This window comes from Triticum aestivum, chromosome 4A (genome assembly GCF_018294505.1).
Source record: "Triticum aestivum cultivar Chinese Spring chromosome 4A, IWGSC CS RefSeq v2.1, whole genome shotgun sequence".
In the NCBI taxonomy this organism is placed as follows: Eukaryota; Viridiplantae; Streptophyta; class Magnoliopsida; order Poales; family Poaceae; genus Triticum; species Triticum aestivum.
In genome coordinates, this window is record NC_057803.1 from 450399552 (window position 1) to 450422712 (window position 23161).

Genomic DNA, 23161 nt, shown 5'->3' on the forward strand with positions numbered 1-23161 from the left:
AGGTTGCTTCTTCGTGGACCCTTCGTGGGTTGAGCCCTCCGTGGACTTGCGCGACCGTTACCCTTCGTGGGTTGAAGTCTCCATCAACGTGGATGTAGGATAGCACCACCTATCCGAACCACGGGAAAAACATCCGTGTCTCCAATAGCGTTTGAATTCTCCAAACCCTTCCCTTTATATTCTTGCAAGTTGCATGCTTTACTTTCCGCTGCCAATATACTCTTTGCATGCTTGCTAGAATTGTGTGATGATTGCTTGACTTGTCCTAAGATAGCTAAAATCTGCCAAGAACTAAAATTGGGAAAAGGTTAAGTTTTTATTTGGTCAAGTAGTCTAATCACCCCCCTCTAGACATACTTTCGATCCTACATCAGGCCCCACTGGTCCGACCTCGGCCATGTGGTTTGGGTCAGACTTCGTAAAACGGTTCTTCACCATGGCCCAGGCTTCCCTAGCGCATTGTCGGCAGGCCGATATCTTCCACAACCGGAAGCGCCGCCGAGCTCCCTTCAGCTTCTCCGCAAGCTCTCCAAGGCCCTCGGTCATGGAGTGGGCAGGCCATAAGGCTTGGGCAACACCTCGCATCGCCTGCCGAATTCGCTCGTGCAGTTGCATGAGTTTGGGAAGAAGGTCACCCGTAGAACCGGGCATCTCCTCTACAGGACGACCTCTGAGCATACCTACAGACATTACTCTGTTAGTCGACTTCCTCGCCGAACTCTTTTTTCAAAGTTCGTTCAAGCACTTACTAAATACGCCGTGTCGAAGCTGCTGATTCTCCTTCGTGGAGTCCGACAGCTGGCCACGAACATCTTTAAGTTTGACATCCAGCCTGGTGTTGGCATCCTGAAGATCATTCTTCTCTCGCCTCACCTTTGTCAACGTACTCTCACCGGCCTTTAGCCGGCGTAAGAGTTGTTGCTTTTCCGGATCGAGTCCGGCGCCATCTGCAACATGATTTGTCAGATTTGCACCCACACCGCACAATACTAATCTTTCGAAGTGTATCTTACCTGAGGGGGTCTCTTTGGGCTCCCCTGCTGCGGCTAGTGCGGCCTCTAGTTGGGCCTTGTACTTTTCCAGCTCCTGGGACAGTACAGTATTCTTCTCTGTAAGAACCTGAATATTAAATGATCCTTAAATCAGTTGCTCTAACTGTTTCAAGTCTCGGGGGCTATGGGTATATATATATTTGACCAAAATTTTCTTACCCGTATGTCTTTTACATACTGCTCCGTGGCTCTGGCTAAACCATTTTGAGCGGCACGGAGGTACGCATCTCCCAAATTAAAGGCATCTAAAGCCTCTTGGGAGAAACAAGCGTCGCGTAGAACTGTCCGGCGACGCCTGTGGTTCATGGCACTCTCCACTTCAGAATTTGTGGCAGACAGCCTGTCCGCATCCTTTGTCAGAGGAGCGTCCAGTGCGCGCCTTGTGCTCGCCTCCGCTTCCTGGCCAGACGTTGGAGCCTGACTGGTGGAGGCGCGATTGGCAACCTCTCCGGATATAGTCCGGCGAGGTCTGTTCATTCTGAAGATAGCACGAATGTTAATATGCCCTGACAGAATAACACCAGGGAAACAGAGGGTGCGCTATACCTTTGCGCCGGCATCTCCGTCCGGACTACATTCCTTTTTGCCCCACGGGGCCCTGCGGCCCCTCGCTGGCTAGCCGCCGCAGGTTCGGCCTCCTGCCTCGGAAATCTCCCCTGCAAAACACGGTTGTCGTCAGAAACACCGGAATACGTGAGAGTGGAATCTCTCTCAAGGGAATGAGACTCCGGTTTCTGTCACCTGGGAGGCCGGGATTAACCCTGGGTAATCAGCCGTGATGGCTACCAAGTTATTGTCCTTGCTTAGCTGATGGAACACCCCGTCGATAAGCTCCACCGATATGTCCGGATCCTCTTTGGAGTCCGAATCGATGGATCGTTCTGGGTCCTCGGGTTGTGGAGGGTGGCTGTCTATATCCTTTACCACCTGTCGCAGTTCCTGCATTGAAGTCGTTAGACTACATATCTAACTGTGGGAGTACAAAACAAACGGGCAAGCGCAGTTGTTCACTTACCCAACTTGGAGGATCGTAGATAGTAAATCCGGCCTGCGGGTTGACGCGGAGGAATTCCTCCTTTTCTCCCTTGTACAAAGAGGATAAGATCTTTACTAGGGCGGCAGCTAAAGCCGACCCCTTACGACCGTAACGGGTGGCGTCATCCTCCCCGTTGAAATCCCACATGGGGTGGCCTCTATATTGAAGTGGCTGCACCCCCCGCATAATGTATGCGGCCATGACTCCAATCATGGTTAGTCCGGAATGAGCCAACAGTCTTATCTGGCCCATCAAGTAAAGGACGTCTCTATCGCTTTCTCTCTGAGAGCTCCGCGGACGCCAGCTCAAGCGTTTCTTCAATGGAGCACTGTTGAACTCAGGGAGACCGACCCGGATAGAGTCCGGTAGCGGGACGCCATCTATATAAAACCATTCCGAAGGCCAGTCCTCGGACGCCTTCTTCGGGGTTCCGGATAGGTATCCAGTCCCGGCGATGCGCCATACTTCGGCTCCGCCCACTTGGTATATAGACCCCTCTTTACAACGGGGCACCAGGCAGAATAACCTCTTCCACAGCGCGAAATGAGCCTCAACGCCTAAAAATAGCTCGGCAAGGGCGACGAAACCCGCAATATGCAATACGGAGGCGGGCGTGAGGTTGTGCAGCTGGAGGCCGTAGAACTCCAGAAGCCCGCGGAGAAATGGGTGAATTGGAAATCCCAGTCCCCTTATTAGATAGGGGACGAGGCACACCCGCTCTCCTTTAGAAGGATTGGGGGTGTTCTCCGCTTGTTTTCCGCCATTATAGGTGGCGAGACCGGCTCGGACCGGGACCATGTATGCCTGAGGGAGAAATCCCTTGGCCTGAAGTGACGCTAACTCGCTATGCGGGATGGTGAAACTCTCCCAGTCCCCGGGTTTGGGACCGGAGGGGCGAGGGGAGGAGCTACGACGGCTGGTCATGTTGGAATGGACCTTTGCTGGAAGCGCTCTGATGATAACTCGCGGAAAGGAGAAGATGTGGTTTGGACCTAAATCCCCATCCCGTTAAATAGGCGGCTCGTTTATACGGCTAGGGGTGTGGATGTAAAAACACCCCGGCTTTTCGCATTCGTTTGAACACGTGGAAGACGACCATTATTGGGCGTGGAAGCCGAGGAGCACTACATTACAAAAATCGGACATTATTCCTACAGGTACACAAGATTTGGAGAGGAACCCGCCTTGCAATGCCGAACAATCTGCGCGCCGGACTCATCATCATTGAAGCCTGGTTCGGGGGCTACTGAGGGAGTCCTGGATTAGGGGGTGTTCGGGTAGCCGGACTATACCTTCAGCCGAACTCCTGGACTATGAAGATACAAGATTGAAGACTTCGTCCCGTGTCCGGATGGGACTTTCCTTGGCGTGGAAGGCAAGCTTGGTGATGCGGATATTCAAGATCTCCTACCATTGTAACCGACTCTATGTAACCCTAACCCTATCCGGTGTCTATATAAACCGGAGGGTTGTAGTCCGTAGGCAATCAACTCCCTATACAACAATCATACCATAGGTTAGCTTCTAGGGTTTAGCCTCCTTGATCTCGTGGTAGATCTACTCTTGTACTACCCATATCATCAATATTAATCAAGCAGGAGTAGGGTATTACCTCCATCGAGAGGGCCCGAACCTGGGTAAAAAACATCGTGTCCCTTGTCTCATGTTACCATCCGGCCTTGACGCACAGTTCGGGAGCCCCTACCCGAGATCCATCGGTTTTGACACCGACAGCGACCGTAGGGCGTGGCCCGCTGGCCACGTCGGATAAGTGGAGGCGCCCCCGCCATGAAGCCGCTTTCCCCACGCGAAAGCGTATTACTGGAAAGTGCGCTTTCAGTCACCAAAAGCATATTCTTCCTCTTCTTTGGCCATAAATACATTTTCCTCTCTGGAAAACGTATTCTCAGAAAAGACACGTTTTGTTTAAACTACCAGGGACCTGTGTGTAGAAGTATTTTTACACACTAGTCCCTAAGCTTTAAACGCCCGTATCTTTTTACCCGTAACTCCGAATGAGGTGATTCCAACGCTTAATTTCTTTGTTTGTCGAACTCTTTTCGATGGGACCATTTTCTTGATGTCTGCACATTCTTAAAATGACCATTTTTCCCTTGCCCGTAAACAGCCCCCTCCGAGAGAGAACTGTTTCCGGTAAATCTTTCCGCAATCGTTTCACACTTCTTCCCAGAGTATTTGTCGACCCCCAGGCAAGCCAACCACTTATCATGAGCCCCGAACGTGCATGTTGACTTTGCTTGCGCCTCGTGTGTGTGTAGTTACAGTTGTTCCTTATCATTTTCGTCTGTAGTTATTCTGGTATGATTATCATGCATTCTTATGTTTTCATGATATCTTTTGCCATGCTAATTAGAATGTTATTATCGATATTGCTTGGAATTTTAGGACTTACATTTGGATGATTTTGTGGATGACATGTGCCTTTGGATTCTTAGTGGCTATTATGATTGCTATGATGATTGTAATGCACCGTTGATATGCTAGTACTTGATATTGTCATGTTCTTTATGCTATAGTTATTCACTTGAGAAGTTCGGTATTTTATTAAAGCATTTGTATGATGCATGTTCATTTTTGCATCCATGTTCATGATGATGGAGAAGCTAATAAATTGACTTAATAATAACAAACCTCCTCTGTCATCGATGGGATCGAGTCATAGTGCCACCAAATCGAACTTTTTTAGTGCAGCCACATTGGCATTTATGGGAAGGCCTTAATGCGATCTATTGTCGTGCCTCTTGCCGGTGCCTCCAAAAAGGGAAGGTCATGGGCGCGCGCTAGCCTGATCAGGTAGGCGGACATAACCTTGTGTGCCCATTGTTGAAATTATGGTACCGTGTCCCCGTGTGGGACGTTTATGTTTTGGCCACGATGGTGGTCGTTGTGTCTTTGGTAGACACGGGGCCACCCAGGACTAGCCCAGTGGGGAGTGAGTCGGAGTGGCCAAGAGAGTGTCATGGCAGTAGGTCGGTTTCATCAGAATGCCGTTGGTCCACCCGAATGGGATTACGAGGCCATGGGTTCCGTGGTGTGGGTATAGTGCGATACCTCTGCAGAATGTTTATAACGTCTATCGATAGCGACACAGTTCGTAGTAGGTCACACTATCAGGTCTTGGTCGAAATGGGGATAAACCTGAAATGATTAAGTAAATTAATGTGATAACAAGAATGTGGTGACTTGGACTATGAGATAGTCGTGAGAAGTCATGGCAATGTTTTGATATGATCACGAGACGAGGTCTCGGTGAGTGTTGGAGACCAAGTGGGTCATGGTTGTGATCGCCGGAAAGATCACCGTTCGGTTACAAGGTAATCCGTTGATAAGAGAGTCTGAGGGACTCAGTGCACAAGCTTGGTTGCATTGCATGAGTAATATGTTGTTGTTTGCATGACAAATAGTAGTTGCATATAGTTAACATGTTATGTCTGCTTTGGATATGACCGGTAGTTTATATTCAGCATAGTTCCATGATGTCATGCCATGTTTTGATTGATATGTTAAATTATGCCATGATTGAGATGATATGCTATGTTTTGCTATTGCCATGTTAGAAGCATGTTTTGATATGCCATGTGATCACCATGTTAGTAGATGCTATGATGTTCATGCTTAGTTGATCTTTATCATGCCATGTTTAGTAATTGATATGGGATAGGTTGTTGCATGCACTTGGTTCTTGCCTTGTCTTCTGCTTGTTCGGATGCTATGTATTTGGTTGTCTTGCAAGTACATTCAATGTACTGACCTGGCGTGTCATGCCACTTTTGTAGGTCATACCCGAAGTGTTAGCTTGACCCGTCATGCTAGGTCGTAACCTTGCCAGTCCTGTGAGTTGTGGAGCCCAACCAGAGTTGTTATGCTGCCAAACCAAGACTTCCGCCGCCATTTAAATAGATTTTCGTTGCCATTTATATAGCCTTAGGGCTATGCCAGATAATTGTATTCATTAACGATGTAATCTTCTATGCTATGAGTTGTGGAGCCCAGCCAGAGTTGTTATGCTGCCAAACCAAGACTTCCGCCTCCATTTAAATAGATTTCCGCTGCCATTTAAATAGCCTTAGGGCTATGCCAAATAATTGTATTCATTAACGATGTAATCTTCTATACATGTATTTGATGAATATTCTTGTACCTGGAATGTTGTATTATGGACCTATCGTGCGTCAGGTGTTATCCTGGGCTGACGTACGAAGGCCCCCAGCTCCATGCGGATCGGGGTGCCACACTTGTATTCTAAGTACTTTGTGGGTTCCATTGTCAGTACAGTAGCGAAAAAAGTATATATTAAATAAGTAATATATAATATAAAAAATCTAAAGTTAAAGACAAAATTCGAACTCAGGTCATCGCGTTGCGAGTGTCGGGGGAAATCGACACCTATGGGATCACTGGGATCCCTTCTACGGTTGGCGGGCGCGGGGTTGTGGAAAGAGCAGGCCTGACAGGAAGCACACGGATCGTTTACCCAGGTTCGGGCCGTGAGGATGCGTAAAACCCTAGTCCTGCTTTGGTGGATGTATTGAGAGTGTTCTTGAGCTAGCTACAGGGTGCAACTTTTCCCAAACGATCTGAATCCTCCTCCTGGTCGCCTCGGCCTCCTTTTATAAGAAAAAGGGGTTGCCATAGTGGCACACACGACGTGGAAAGATGTACAGTGGATGAGTCTATCCTCTGGCACCGTTGGACAAACGCATTTAATGTGCTGCCGACGTGCCCCTCTCAGTTTATCGGGGACGGCAAGGAAGCATGTCCCAGCTGTCGCCACCACGCCTGGCTTCGACACGCGTCTGAGCTGACGAGGTGTCGTGGCGCCACGTTGGCTGGCTGCTGGGCTGGCGCGGTGGTGGAGGCTTCAGGAAGACTTGCATGCCACCACGCAGGTGCTTGCTGGGTCGGTGTAGAGGCTGCTCGTCGCCACGCAGGTGCCTATCCAGCTGGTTGAGCTAGCAGTTGCTTGGGGACGGCGATGGAGCTTTGGCAGACGTGGGCCTGGCTGCGGCCCTGCTAGTGTCCTTGGCAAGGGTCTTGCCGGTCCCCCGGCAAGGGTCTTGTCGTGGCGTCGCGGTCCTCCCCGGCAAAGATCTCGCCGGGGGTCATTGTCTTATGGTTCTCATCTGATCTTGCGTGTTCATGATCTTGACAATGATCTACATGTCACCACGGAGGTGCTTCCCGAGCCTTGGTTCCAATGTAGTCGTTGGTGGTGTTTGGAACTCCTGGGCTCAAGGGTGGCTCGCTCTGTTGGTGTTGGGCAAGTTGCCCTGGCAAGGCTCTTTCCGGGGCCGGGAAGGTCGCCCCGGCAAGGGTCTTGCCGGGGAGTCCACCTCGCCTCTTTGTTCTTCAGTGTTTCTGGCCTTGGTGTTGCTTTGTTTGTCTTATGCTTTGGTTTCCCTCCGGCTTCCCTCCTCTGCCTTGTTAAGTGTGGCCACGGGCGCGGCTCTGACTGCCCGAGCACAAGTAAAGGGGTCAAAAGGAGAGCCCCTACTTTTGTACACCGACAGCGAGCATCCGGCGCTAACCAGTCCAGCACATTTTTGTTGTGGACCATGCTGGAGATATATCTCCATGTCTACTCTTATACTCCATCCGTTCCTAAATATTTATCTTTTTAGATTTCAAATGGACTACCACATACGGATGTGTATGTAGACATATTTTAGAGTGTAGATTCACTCATTTTGCTCCGTATGTAGTCACTTGTTGAAATCTCTAAAAAGGCAAATATTTAGGAACGGAGGGAGTAGAAAATAGAGTTGGTGATGATGGTGTGCGTGCCATCCTGCAATATGGGCTGTCGGATTTATATCTAATGGACAGGAAGGAAACTATGGCAACTTTGCAAAAAGATACACACACCCCTCTCCATGTTTGCAAATAAGGACTTCCCTCATCATCCTTTTCTCTACTCTTACTAGCAATGTGCCCGTGCGTTGCAACGGATCCAAAATAGAATAATACATGTTCACAAACTTGAAAGAAAACACTGTAGTTTGGTGTATATATCACTAAAAATACACTCGTATTAGGTTTCACTCAAAATATATTCCTTGTGGCTGTTTTGATGAGGTGGGGGAGGGATGTGGTTGGTTTCAAGATACTAAGGGGTTTCTGCAAATTGGAGCAGAGAAGTGGGGTCTTGTTGCAAAAATGCCATGACTTACATCATAGTCGTTAGATGCAGAACTGATGGTCAGAAATGACGGATGGCAGACAAACCATCATCACCAACTGAGTCTTTTATACGAGTAGAGATAAAAACAGAGTTGGTGATGATGGTGTACCTGCCATCCTGCAATATAAGCCGTCCGATTTATATCTGACGGATAAGAAGGAAACTATGGCAATTTTGCAAAAAGATACCCACGTGCCTCTCCACATTTGCAAATAAGACCTTCCCTCGTTCATCCTTTTCTCCCACAAGATAAACTACTCATACAAATGCATCTTGATGTTCCGTGCAACGCATGGGCATCTTGCTAGTCTTCACAAGATAAACTACTCATACAAATGCATCTTGATGTTCTGTGCAACGCATGGGCATCTAGCTAGTTTCTTTTAAAATAGTTACAACGATAATTGGGTTGAAGTGATATATTTTATGTCTGCCCCGAATGATTTCAAATTCACTAGTAGTAACAAAGAAAAGGTTTTCTTGTTAATTAATAGAAAACAGGGTGAAAACTATCACATGAGGCCGGTAAAAACAAGGCACACTGGGTTCAGCGTCATCGTCACTACAGCTATGCGCGCGCGAGAAGTCTACACATCCAGGGGCTATGAAGAAAAAGACATATCGAGTGTGTCTGAGTGAGGCACAGAGACACAATATTTGAGAGAGAAACCAATTGACAGATTAAGATCAGATCGAGTTGTCACCCTTCTGCTCTCATTGTTGGGGTTGGGGTGGGGAGCGAGAGGGAGAGAAAGACGTATCGAGAGTGTGCACGGTAGGCATAGAGGCACAACTAGCGAGTGTGTGTGTATGTGTGTGCGTTTGAAAGAGGAGCAGATAGGTTACTATCAAGATTGAGGTGCCACCCTACTCCTTCGGTGTCGGGTAGTGTGTGTGTGTGTTTGAGAGAGAAACCAGTCGATAGATTAGTATCAAGATCAAGGTGTCACCCTACTCCTTCGGTGTCGGGAAGTGTGTGTGTGTGGGTGGGTGGGGGGCCAGTGACACTTACATATCTCTACTCTTATAAAAAACAGAGTTGGTGATGATGGTGTTCCTGCCATCTTGCAATATAGGCCATCCGATTTATATATGACGGATAGGAAGGAAACTATGGCAATTTTGCAAAAAGATACCGACACCCCTCTCCACATTTGCAAATAAGGCATTCCCTCATTCATTGTGATGCCCCGAGATCGTTGCGCCAGGTGTCTTCCAGTTATTCACCGTCGTTGTCATGTCATTCGCTTGCGTGTTGCATCTTGCCATGTCATCATCCGCATTGCATCATCATGTTTTCGAAACTTGCATTAGTCCGGGTTTCCCCCAGTTCCGTCCGTTGTCCGTTCTGAGTCCAGACACACTTGCACGCGCCCGCGGCACGTCCGAGATATCATTTTATAAGTGGCCGGAAAATGTTCTCGGATTGGGTTGAAAGTTTGCGTGTGGTCTTATTATAGTGTAGATAGACCGCCTGTCAAGTTTCATTGCATTCGGAGTTCGTTTGTTAGCCCAACCGTTAAACTATAGCGGCATTATAGTCGGGCACACGTCGGACGTTTTCGGTCTCCGGAAACAGTCACCGGATCTCTCTCTCTCTTCTCTTCTCTCAGCTCGAGCCCTTCTGCACAAACCACAAGTTCCAACCGACCCCTCGCGTGCGTGTACGAAACTTCCCCGGACCCGACCCAGATAGTTCTCACCGTTGTGTCCGGATCATCCCAAAACATCTACAAAACATCTCCGTTTTGTTAATTGGGCCCCCTAACCTAATTATCCGGGATCGTCCGATTACGATCGGATGGACCAAATAGCCCCTAACCAAAATCTAGTGCTATATATATAGACCAATCTCCTAGGCAGCAACCCTAAAATCTAGGTCTTTTGTTCCCCCTCAGCCGTCGCCACACTCTACCGAATCCACATCGGGATCCTCCCATTCCTCCTCTCACCAACCAGAGCTCGAGCCCGAGCTCTTCGATTCAAAGCCACCAGAGAACCCCGCCACCTCGATCGAGAGCCTCCTCCTCCCTCTTCGATCCAGAGGAGTGGAGCTCCTCCGCGCCTCCCCCCATCTTCTCTTTCTGTTCGTCTCTCTCACGGTCTCTCTCCCTCTCTTGTGCTGCATCAGGGATCCAACAAGGCGCCGGCCGCCGGATCCGAACCCAGCTGCTTCCCTCGCCAGCTCCCGCATCCGGTCACCGTCGTCCTCGCCCTGCTGACCTTGCCGGAGACCCCCTGTGTCCGCCTGGGTTCCTCTCACGCCAAGTCCGCGGCCGCAGTCCCTGCCGCTCACTTCCTCTGCTTCGAACGAGAAGACCAGCGTTGCGCCCTGCTTCCTCTGAATCGAAGACGAGCGCCTCGCCTGCACCCGTTGACCGCATCACTCGCATGGGCCGGCCTCGCCTGCCCAGATTCGCGTCCCGCCCACGTCGAGCAGGCCCAGCTCCCTCCCTCGCGCGAAGCCCAACTCCAGTAGCACCCTGCCTCCTCTCGCCTAGGCCAGCGCACTAACTCAAGCCGGCCCAGCACTCTTGCCGCGGCCTGTTGCTCCACCGACCGGGCCTTGGCCCATGGTGAGACCCCCATCACCTCTGCTCCTGTTGACCCAGCCAGATTCGGCCCATATCATGTTTTTTCCAGCGTCTGTGAATTTGTGTATTTATCCTGAGACTGTAGATTTGTAGAAAAGTCCCTATAGTTCATGCATATAATACCTCACAAACCGTGCATCGGATTAAAACAATTTATATTTGAAATATGCTTAGAATTGCATCTAGTTTCATAATATCCAACTTTCATGCATGTTTGAATTGTTTAACCTGCTGTTTGTATTAATTTTCTCCTATGCCATGCTAAAATGCTTTAATTCATAACTTAATAACCGTAGCTCAGTTTTAAATAATCTTTATATGTAAATGGGGTAGAAAAATGCCTAGTTTAACATGGTGGCATTGCTTTGCATGTTTAACAACTCTAAAATTATGTTTAGGGCAGAACAGTACCAAACCTTAAAATATGCACATGAGGAGTTTCCGGACATGTTGTTTGTTGTTTCGGCCTCATTTAAACTTGCCTAGATAGGTAGTTTTCATTTGCTTCACCCTCTTGCCATGTTTAACAAAATTTAATATTGTTGGGTACATAAACAATATCAAACTAAATAAGTCACGTGGTGTTTCATCAATATGCAACGGAGTTGCATATTGAGCTCCACTTAATTTGTAGGGTTGTTTGTGCACTTTGCCGTGCCATGCCTCATTAAACTGGACATGCATCATACTTGGTTGTAAATCATGCCATGTTCATGTGGTGGTTGTTTACTATGTTGTTTTCTTCTTTCCGGTGTTGCTTCTTCGGGTTGGTTCCGATAACGTTGCATTTGTGAGGATTCGTTTGACTACATCCGTTTGTCTTCTTCATGGACTCGTTCTTCTTCCTTGCGGGATCTCAGGCAAGATGACCATACCCTCGAAATCACTTCTATCTTTGCTTGCTAGTTGCTCGCTCTTTTGCTATGCCTATGCTGCGATACCTACCACTTGCTTATCATGCCTCCCATATTGCCATGTCAAGCCTCTAACCCACCTTGTCCTAGCAAAGTGTTCTTTAACTATGTTACCGCTTTGCTCAGCCCCTCTTATAGCGTTGTTAGTTGCAGGTGAAGATTGGAGTTTGTTCCTTGTTGGAACATGGATATTTTATTGGGATATCACAATATCTCTTATTTAATTTAATGCATCTATATACTTGGTAAAGGGTGGAAGGCTCGGCCTTATGCCTGGTGTTTTGTTCCACTCTTGCCGCCCTAGTTTCCATCATATCGGTGTTATGTTCCTGGATTTTGCGTTCCTTACACGGTTGGGTTATAATGGGAACCCCTTGACAGTTCGCTTTGAATAAAACTCCTCCAGCAAGGCCCAACCTTGGTTTTACCATTCGCCACCTAGCCTTTTCCCTTGGGAGTCGCGCATCCCGAGGGTCATCTTTATTTTAACCCCCCCAGGCCAGTGCTTGTCTAAGTGTTGGTCCGAAACAGAGCCACTTGCGGCGCCACCTCGATGAAACTTGAGGGCTGGTTTTAGCTGTACGTAGTGTTCATCCGGTGTTGCCCTGAGAATGAGATATGTGCAGCTCCTATCAGGATGTCGGTGCATCGGGCGGTCTTGCTGGACTTGTTTTACCATTGTCGAGATGTCTTGTAACCGGGATTCTGAGTCTGATCGGGTCTTCCTGGGAGAAGGAACATCCTTCGTTGACCGTGAGAGCTTGTGATGGGCTAAGTTGGGACACCCCTGTAGGGTTTTGAACTTTCGAAAGCCGTGCCCGCGGTTATGGGTAGATGGGAATTTGTTAATGTCCGGTTGTAGAAAACTCGACACTTAACTTAATTAAAATGCATCAACCACGTGTGTAGCCGTGATGGTCTCTTCTCGGCGGAGTCCGGGAAGTGAACACGGTGTTGGAGTTATGCTTGAGGTAGGTTGTTCTAGGATCACTTATTGATCATAGATTCTCGAACGTGCTTTGCCTTCTCTTCTCGCTCTCATTTGCGTATGTTAGCCACCATATATGCTAGTGCTTGCTGCAGCTCCACCTCATACCTTTTTCCGTACCTATAAGCTTAAATAGTCTTGATCGCGAGGGTGTGAGACTGCTGAGTCCCCATGACTCATAGATACTCCAAAACCAGTTTGCAGGTGCCGATGATACCGTGCTGGTGACGCAACCGAGCTCAAGGAGGAGCTCGATGAAGATCGTGTTCGTTGTGTTGTTTCGCTTTTAGTTGATCAGTAGTGGAGCCCAGTTGGGGCGATCAGGGATCCGTGTAGCATTTGGGGTAGTCTTCTTTTATTTTGGTTCCGTAGCCGGACCTTGTTTGTATCTGGATGAATGTAATGCTTTATTCATGTTTTGTGTGAAGTGGCGATTGTAAGCCAACTATGTACCCATTTCCCTTATTGTATTACATGGGTTGTTGTGAAGATTACCTCACTTGCGACATTGCTTTCAATGCGGTTATGCCTTTATGTCGTGCTTCGACACGTGGGAGATATAGCCGCATCGAGGGTGATACATTCATCCTTTTCTCCCACAAGATAAATGATATGTCTCTGTCGTATCTATAATTTTTTATTGTTTCATGCCAATATTATACAAGTTTTACATACTTTTGGCAACTTTTTATATGATTTATTAGACTAACCTATTGATACAGTGCCAAGTGCTAGTTCCTTTTTTCTGCATGTTTTTTGCATCGCAAAGTATCCATATCAAATGAAGCCCAAATGCAATAAATTTTTACGGAGAATTATTTTGGAATATATGTGATTTTTGGGAGTTGGAATCACCGCAAACGGAGGCCCACACAGACCACAAGACACCAGGGTGCGCCAGAGGCCCCTGGCACGCGGTGGTGGGTTGTGCCCACCTCGTACGTCGGTTGGACATCTACTTCAGGAACAAGGAAGCTTATATCTGGAAAAAAAATTGTGTTAAAATCTCAGCGCAATCGGAGTTAGGGATCTCCGGGAATATAAGAAACGGTTTTCGGCCAGATCTGGGGGACATGAAACAGAAGAGAAGAGAGAGGGAGATCCAATCTCGGAGGGGCTCCCGCCCCTCCGCCGCCATGGAGACCAAGTACCATAAGGGGAAGCCTTCTCCCACCTAGGGAGGAGGCCAAGGAATAAGAATAAGGAGGGGGCTCTCTCCCCCTCGCTCCCGGTGACGCCGGAGTTATGCGGGGGGCAACGATCGGGACGATGATCTATATCAACAATCTTGCTACCATCAACACCAACTTTCTCCCCCTCTATGCAGCGGTGTAACACCTCTTCTCCCCGTTGTAATATCTAGTAAAACATGGTGCTCAACTCCATATATTATTTCTCAATGATCTATGGTTATCCTATGATGTTTGAGTAGATCTGTTTTGTTATGTGGGTTAATCATGATCTTGGTTAGTATGATTGTATATTTTATTTATGGTGCTATCCTACGGTACCCTGTGATGGGTTAAGCGCAAACGTGAGGGGCCTCCGCTGTAGGGTGTTTACTTATTGTCAGTGTTGCAGGGTTTGACAGTAGCCTAAACACGGATAGGTGGGCTATGGCGTATGGGAGTAAAGAGGACGTGATACTTAATGCTATGGTTGGGTTTCATGACCTTAATGATCTTTAGTAGTTGCGGATGCTTGCTAGAGTTCCAATCATAAGTGCATATGATCCAAGTAGAGAAAGTATGTTAGCTCATGCCTCTCCCTCAAATAAAGTTGCAAGAATGATTACCGGTATTTATTATCGATTGCCTAGGGAAAAATGACGTTCTTGTTGACACAAGATATCCACTTTTATTACCTTGAAATTTATTCGTAGTTTCATTCCCGCAAAGTACTCATAGATTTATTCTTGCCAAATAGTTTCATACTTGTTTCTGGTAAAGCAAACGTCAAGCGTGCGTAGAGTTGTATCAGTGGTCGATAGAACTTGAGGAAATATTTGTTCTACCTTTAGCTCCTCGTTGGGTTCGACACTCTTATTTATCAAAAAAGGCTACAAACGATCCCCTATACTTGTGGGTTATCAATAAACTACTCATACAAATGCATCTTGATGTTCCGTGCAACGCATGGGCATCTTGCTAGTAGGGAGAAGGAGTTTGTGTGACACATATCTATATTAAGGGATAGGTAGATAGCATGTGTGCGAGGCATACTTAAAGCATCACGGAGATAAACAAACGGTGTGCATGCAAGTCTCGGAAAAAATGAAGCGATAAACAATGTCTACGCGTGCGCGCGCACGCGTGTGTGTGTGTGAGAGACAGAGAGAGAGAGAGAGAGAGAGAGAGAGAGAAATCTCAAAACAAAAGGTGCTCTACTGGAATCCCATTGTATGTATTCATATGGTTTCGGAACTCGGGTTAACCTTAGGCATATGTGTGAGAGACATAATTATCCTTTGAGACATTAGTAGTTGTGGGTGGGCGGAATTAAAGGGGTGGGCGTGTTCGACAGAGAGAGCGTGTGTGTTTCTGTGTGAGAGACTTGTAGGACGGGGTGCGCGGAATTCTAACCTTGACGAAGGGAGAGAAATACACGAAGTGCGCGTGTGTGATTCCGATGCCCACGGGGAAAATGAGATATGTATGCGTGTGAGAGAGATTGCACAATTCATTCACGTATCACTATCTAGCGATCATGGACGTGCATCGCTTGAACATAAATCAATATCTATTTCGTATCGTGGTCAAAGGTACAATATCGATTCAACGCTATAAAGATTGGACACTCACATATCACATTTTTTTCTATCTAATTAAACCTTTTCAATTGTGCATGCCAAAGTTACAGTGATGTTTCTTCAAACAACCAATGTAGCTATCATGTACAGGCACCATGTTACTCTTGCATTCAAATTCATTAGTCTTGGATGATTTAAGGTTCTATTATGAAGTAATATATGTAATATTCATATATGAATTCAACGGGTACGCAATTTATGAAATGGAGGCTATGTAATCATATGAGGTAACACTTTTAAGTAGCGAACTACAATATCCATTTCTTTTGTGGGACTACAATATCCATTTGTTTTTGTGCGCCTCTACACTAACATGTCAATGCATTATGTTTAAAGTAAATAATCAATGGCACTAAATTATCTATTTACACGAGAAATACATAGGCTGAGCGTTTGATCCCATTTTTGTGAACGCGCCTCTACACCCGTACGATTGGTCGTGCCCGTGTGAACGTCCAAGTTATCGGCGCATCATCCCGAGTTATTCTCTTTTTTTCTGGGGTGGACTTCACACCAGTTATTAACTGCTGAAGTGTGCCCCATGTACACAGTCTCGCATGACCTTCCCGCTAGCATAGTCCAAAGTTAGTTGAAACTGGATACGAATGATCCCGCGGGCGGCAAAATCTCCCGCCTCCTTCTAAAATTTCCACCACCTAGTATTTAGCATGTGAAATCCCCTTTTGTCCTTGGTGCACGGAGAACAACAGTTACAATACCACCCTCATCTACATAATAGGTCAGGGCTGCTTTGGTAACTTCCGGTTCCCCCCACCGCACAACACCCCCATTTCCTCTCCCCCTCCCGCAAAAACGACTAACTCCACAGCACCAGAGCATCTTACATCACGCTGTCCACACTTCATCGGCCTTTCTAACCCTCCCCTCTCGAAACCCTAGACTGCTCATCCACCAGAATGCCAGAGCCCATTCACTCCCAGTGGCGCCCACCTCGCCGGATATGCTTCTGCGGCCACATCTACCCCTCCCACCTCCACTAGAAACAAGTAGACTGCTCATCCACCACTGTACCACAGCCCATTCAGTGTCGGCCTTGTCCACGGTGTCAGATCTGCTTCTCCAATACTCTCGTCAACTGCAGCACATCTGCAGCGGCTCATTCGTACTCCCCCCAAAGACGCTTCGTCCACACCACCGGACCTGCCCCACCGACGCCCCCATCAACGGCCTCTGATCCTCTTTGCTGACACCTTCCTCAGCCCTACCGGGGCCGCTTCGCCGACACCATCGTCAACCCTACAGGAGTAGCTTTGCCTATACCATTCTCAACCCTACCGGGGCCACTTTGCCAACTCACAAGTCCACGGCCACAGATCCGCTTCGCCGCACCCTCATCCAACCTACTGGAGCAGCTTCTGACGCCTCGTCCACGGCTGCAGATCCGCATCATCGATACCATCCTTAACCCAACCATCGGAGCAGCTTCACCAACGCCCTCATCCACGGCCAAAGATCCGCTTCGCCCACACCGTAGTCCACCCTACCGGAACCGCTCCACAAACACCCTACTTGACGGTTCTAGATCTCCATACCAGACCCCGACAGCAAGCGCAACGTCATCACCCTTGATGTTTCTAACCTGATTCCCACTGTCTGGCAAGATGCCAAGAACCTACCACGGCTTAGGTACTTCACCTTTAAACCCGTCCAGCATCACCTGCCCGATGTACTTCAAATATCTAACATGTTGTTATTACCTGTTATGCAGCTGGCAAAAACTACAAGGACGATGTTTCTTCTTGATCTAACAGCTTGGCCAACCAAGATTCTGGATTGAGGCATTGCTATGATCTTGTAAGTGCGTCTCTCTCTCTTGTATTGTTGTGTGCCTGCCAGCGTGCTTTGCTCAGATTTTTGACCACTAAACCCTTTTTGCAGACAATGATTTCTACTATTGGCTGCTAAATTAGATATGTAGATATCATGCATGATACTACCCCGTACCTCCGTTCCTAAATATAAGTCTTTCTAGATATTCCACTATAGGCTACAAACGGAGCAAAATGAGTGAATCTACACTCGGAAATGCATATATACATCTATATGTGGCCCATCCTGGAATCTGTACAAAGACATATATTTAGGAACAGAGGTAGTACATTACACAAAATCGTAGGTGGCATGTAGGAATTCCAGTGCACTACATTAGGCTCCCTTAGAGTGTCTGCTAGTCCAGCACACAAAGTCATGGCTAGTTTATGCTACGCACACAATCGTTAATTGGTGTCTTAAATATGCGCAAGGGATGCGCAATGTATTATCATGTAGAGATGTCTGAAATTAGCCGTGTCAACTTGCAGATAGGGTTACACAATGAAAAAGTACAAGATGTATGTGGCAATTTCATGGAACATCGCAAAAAAGGAGAGGTAGCGGTGAGCCTATACAGTGTGCTATGGTAGATCACTCATCCATTGCAATCTTCGTGACATGTTATTTGTATGTCAGTTCTATTGGCCGAGTTTCTTAGGGACGGTTATTACGAGTTATCCTAAGAAAATAAGCACATGTGAATATAAGCTCCAGGTAATAAGCCAACTAGTTCTTTTCATTGCCTTCCTTTTCAACTTATCTTTGGTATGATCAGTGAAAAGTCTAGATTGCATTATATTTTGTCATTTTTCTGCCCATATGAAAATTAATTTGACTTGCAACATCACAAATTGAACCCACTGTAGTAATTAATATGATAGGAAAACAGATCATCACTATTTGTTCAAAATGCAAATACAAAGATACCATCTACTTGGCACAATCTACTTTGGTCAATGTCTTCCATAGAGATCCCATTGCCTAATTTAAACGAAGAACGCATGACCCACATTTAAATGAAGAACAATTATTTATTAAAATTCGATGGTCCAAGTGGCTGGTTATTATCATATAGTAGCACCACCTGAAAGCATCATATAGCAGCAGCAACAGCTCATAGCAACTCATCATACAACAGCAGAACCTCATAGCAACTCAACATACAGCAGTAGTAGTGTGCAATTCATCATATAGCAGTAGCAGGAGCAGCTCATAGCAATTCATCTTATAGCAGCAGCAGAAGCAGCTCATAGCAATTCAGCATATAGCAGCAGCAGGAGCAGCTTATAGCAACTCATCATATAGCAGCAACAACAACTCATAGCAATTCATCATATAGCAGCAGCTCATCGTAGTTCATCATATAGCAGCAACAGGAGTAGCTCATAGCAATGCATCATATAGCAGCAGCAGAAGCAACTCATAGCAATTCATCGTATAGTGGATCAGAATTAAAATTTGGCAAAAAATCAGAGGAGATCCTCACCTTGTTGGATGAGCTCATCCTTCAACGGCACCTCAAGGCCATGGCCTGGGAGGAGGGAAGGGGGAATAAGATGCCTTCTGCCGCAGTGTGGCATCAGCCGTAGTTGTGTGGCGCCCGCCGGAGTAGTGCGTTGGATGGACCATAGTGGAGCAGTTGGTGGAGACCATGAGAATGAGGGGCGCCGCCAGAGGGAGGAGCAGCCAGGTAGATTTGTCCCTACCTGCCGGCCATGTAGCCTAGCTGGACAGAGCATCATCAAGGACTAGGCCAGATGGGACCAGTCGCAACAGCTCGCTAGAGGAACCCTAGTGCTACAGGAAGGGGGTCGAGGTAGAGGGAAAGGGGAGGGGAGAGGAGACAATAGAGTCATTTCACTATTCCCCTTCCCTTCAATTTTTGGTGAGCTTCTACCCCAAACACCCCCTCCAAAGCGAAATAAGTTAAGCCCAAGCCCATAACTCAAAAATGACTTATTTACATCTTTTATGGCTTATTTTGACAACAAGCTCTAAAAAAAGGCGGAATAGAACTGGCCCTTAACACGCAATTCAATTGTGCATGCAATGATGAATCACTCCTGCCTGCTATAGTGTACATTTACGCATCATTATACATGGCATAACCTAATACATGTGCATTCCATTGTAGAATCTGGAATATGCAATGTTTATGTTAGTTCATATGTTGCACATGATGTTTAAATGCCCCTTAAATCTGGTCAGTCAAGTGATGGTATTTAAGCCTCCTTCTTTGCTTCTTTTCTTGATACATCTGTTTAATTGCTTGTTTGCATCAGCCAGCCATATCAGAACTGTTTGCTTTGATTACTTGTTGTTCTTGACCTAACACTCTAACAGAGCTTGTCAACGATTTAAACACAAAGGGCTGCTATAGTGGGGGCTTGTCTAACTCATAGATGACATAAAGGTTTGGTTGTACATTAAAGTAGGCTCTCCAAGAGTACCTGGAGATCCAGTTCGAAGGTATTCCTAGTTTTTACATAGTGCACACATAGTAAATGCTCATTTCATTGTGTGCAAGTGCAATATATGTGGTATGTTTCATTATGTGGTGTTGTTTTGTTATAATCTCATCCTTTTGTGTTGTTCACAGACTGGAAAGTATGCATATTTATCTTCCAAGGAGACGAGTAACTAGTTTGTGTCACCTTGCAGAGGGGGTGCAATGAAGATACGATTGAGGATTTACAAGTACAAGATGTTAGGAAGGAGCCTTGCAAGAGAAGTAGGAGCAGCGCTGAGCCTGATCAACCAGTTAAGGTAAGTCACTATATCCAACTCAATAGTTCAATTCCTTGTTTGTTTCAGGCATAGTTAATTTGCTCTTTTCAATTGCTTTATTTGTCCTCAGGTAATGAGATGCCCAAACAATGATGCCTGATGTTGGGCACTTGTATAACTATTAGTTGACATAATTAGAGGCCTTACCATTTAATTACTCTGGCGAAGTGTGCCTGAAGCTTTGAAGTCTATTAACCAACTATTATTGCATGAGGCTCACAATCTAGTTTATACTAGGCTAATGATTGCATAGCTTTGCTTGCTTTAGTAGGTTTGTATGAATCCCTCTGCTATTCATTATGCTCCCTAAGACTTTAATTGAGCTACAGAATGGCCAACTGCTTGCTTGCTTATATGCAACATGCTGTCTAAATTTGTAACTTGTCTGTGTTTTGGATTTGGCCCCAACATCATGCTCCTGTGGTGAGCTAAGAGAGATTTCTGTATGCAGGCTGCACAAACTACCATTTTTATAATTTTTAAAATATCACCTGCTTATCCTTCATGACGTGTAACATTATTGTTAGTCCTGTTTTGCCATGTACAAAATAGTCTGTCTTGCTCGCTTCACTGTTGTAACTATATTTTTGCCCTAGTCATGTGTACTTACAGAAACATTTCAGGATGAAGTGACATCAACATAAAGATCCGCGAGTAGTGTGGCATGGCCGTTACCAAATGATTATCGATTGGAATTGGAATGTGCTGATGTTCTCGAGCATCAACTAGAGGTGGCAAGACAACGTGTACATGATTCTCAATGTACATTCAACAAGCTGAGACTGGACATGCAGGTATCAGATGCAGGAGTCAAAAAATGAAACAAGACACTGAGGTGACCACGAAGGAATTGGAGATTTTGTAGACTAAAATTTGTGCTATCTGAATTCGGCCAACCCTATTTTCTGAAGAGATTATAGTTCAAATGGTAAGTCCTGTTGATGCATGTCCATGATGTATGAGCTTTATTTGTCCAGTGTATGTAATTTGTTGTTTGTGTACTCTTTATTATCACTGGTGCCGAACTATAATGCCCAGTGGGTATATTCGGCTGTAATTTCTTTATTGTACAGTGTAGGATTATTCTACATTTCTAAGCCTTAGTCTTTTTATTGTATAGTGTATGTTTTTTAGAGGTGATAGTATAGAGTAGGATAATTCTTGAATATGCTATATCGTTGAAACGGTGGCCAACACACCCAAATATTTCCTGGACGCCATACAAACGAGCAAACATGTGTAGTCAAAGCGGTCCTTAATTGGGCTGGTCAAAATAATATTAAGTGGATCCCAAATGATGTGGCCCACCGTAACAACGGCTCTTAGTAGGTCGTTAACAGGCCAAAAGCTCGATAGGGCCGTATAAATGGAAATGGCCCGCGGGCCTCTAGCAAGCAAAAATAGATGTCAATTTTGTCTCGGCCCTTTTACTTTAAGGGCCAGTAAGAGGCCGAAAGTGTTATGGGGCAAAGGAGGCCAATTTGCAAACTAGGCTTTTAACAGGCCGAAAGTCGCGCTGGGCTGAAATGATGCCCTGCAGAACATGGGCCCGTAATGGACCTAAAGTCAAAGGCCCAACTGTTGTGCAGGCCGTTAACAGGCCAAGAGACAAAATGGGCTAGGAGCTAGCCCATTTACCGAATGGGCTGAGTACAGGCCTAAAGTCACAATGGGCTAGAATTGGCCCAACTGCAGAATGGGCCGAGAAAGGGCCGAAAGATGTTTCGCGCCGTTAATGGGCTGGAACTGACAATGGGCCGCTAATAGGCCAAAAGAAGCTCGGGCCACAATCGGGCCCAAAGACAAAGCGGGCCGTTAACGGGTTAAAACTGACGATGGGCTAGAAATTGTCAAATGTAGAATGGGCCTTGGATTGGCTGACCCTGTGTAACTTGTATGAGCCGTGCTTGTAAATGGACCTAACTCAAGTAGGCCGCTAATGGGTCGGCCCGCTTATTTTGACAGGCCCGGCCTTTTAACCTGAATGAGCCGCTGTTGGGCCGGTCCACGTGTCGACATATCATAGGCGCATATCTCCCATTGGATGAGTGACACCTATGCCAACGTGGAGCTAACATGTGGTTCCATGGGCCAACGAGAATTTCACACGTGGAAAATCGTCATTTGTCGTGGTTGTTAGCGGGTTATCGGATCCAATACCGGACCCGATAGCTTAACGGTGACCCGCTATGGTGGATGCCATGTGTCGGTCACCCTTGATGAAAGCACTTCCATGACACGGCATTTATCGTCATGGAACTCAACACTTCTGTGATGATAATTTTGGTAATGTCATGGAACACTTCTACGACAGCACGGGTATGACTATCTTGATTCTATCATAAAATTGTCATGGATGTACATGCATGACAGAAAACGAGACCTACTGTGACAAACACATATCATCACGGAAGTGCATTTTTTTGTAGTGATAATATGCAAGGGATAACAAAACGGTTCCCAAGCTCTTCACGATGCTGAAATCGGCGAAGGTAGAAATCAAGAAATAGCATCAAGTGTTGATGGTTAAACAAGAACACTAGTTTCAAGAAAAAGGGCAAGGGAAAGAAGGGAACTTCAAGAAGAATGGCAAGCAAGTTGCCACTCCCACGAAGAAGCCCAAAGCTAGACCCCAAACCTAAAACTGAGTGCTTCTACTACAAAGGAAATGGTCACTGGAAGCGGAACTGACCAAAAAAACTTGGCAGATAAGAAAGGATGGCAAAGTGAACAAAGGTATATTTGATATACATGTTATTGATGTGTACTTTACTAGTGTTCATAGTAGCCCCTGGGTATTTGATAATGGTTCAGTTGCTAAGATTAATAACTTGAAACAGGAGTTTCAAAATGAATAGAGACTACTTGAGGGCGAAGTGACGATGTGTGTTGGAAGAGATTCGAAGGTTGATAAGATCACCAACGCACACTCCATCTACCTTTGGA